General features: G+C 58.4%; 1 protein-coding gene across 1 annotated transcript in view; it reads left to right on the top strand.

Annotated features, from left to right (window-relative positions):
• Nucleotides 1–305, top strand: part of chd9 (chromodomain helicase DNA binding protein 9) — a 76748-nt gene that overhangs the window by 48139 nt on the left and 28304 nt on the right.

Genomic DNA, 305 nt, shown 5'->3' on the forward strand with positions numbered 1-305 from the left:
GTGTTGTCTGGAGCTTTGTGCTTCTGGTAGCGTCTCCCATGGCAAAGTGGTCTCAGGTGAGGGGCCAGACAAAGAATGGTTCAAAACCCTATGAGAAAACGAGGTAGCGATGGAGTGACCCTGCCTCTCTCATCATCCCATGGACCCACTACCTGTGGGAGGAACCTCTGGGGTCATGCCTGCCACATGAGTAGCGATGAAGGTCAGGGGCCTCAACGGACCAGACCCGTGCGGCAGAGGCTGTCTCTGGGGACGTGGAATGTCCCCTCTCTGTGGGGGAAGGAGCCGGAGCTTGTGCGGGAGGT

Source organism: Etheostoma spectabile, chromosome 1 (genome assembly GCF_008692095.1).
Source record: "Etheostoma spectabile isolate EspeVRDwgs_2016 chromosome 1, UIUC_Espe_1.0, whole genome shotgun sequence".
Lineage (NCBI taxonomy): Eukaryota > Metazoa > Chordata > Actinopteri > Perciformes > Percidae > Etheostoma > Etheostoma spectabile.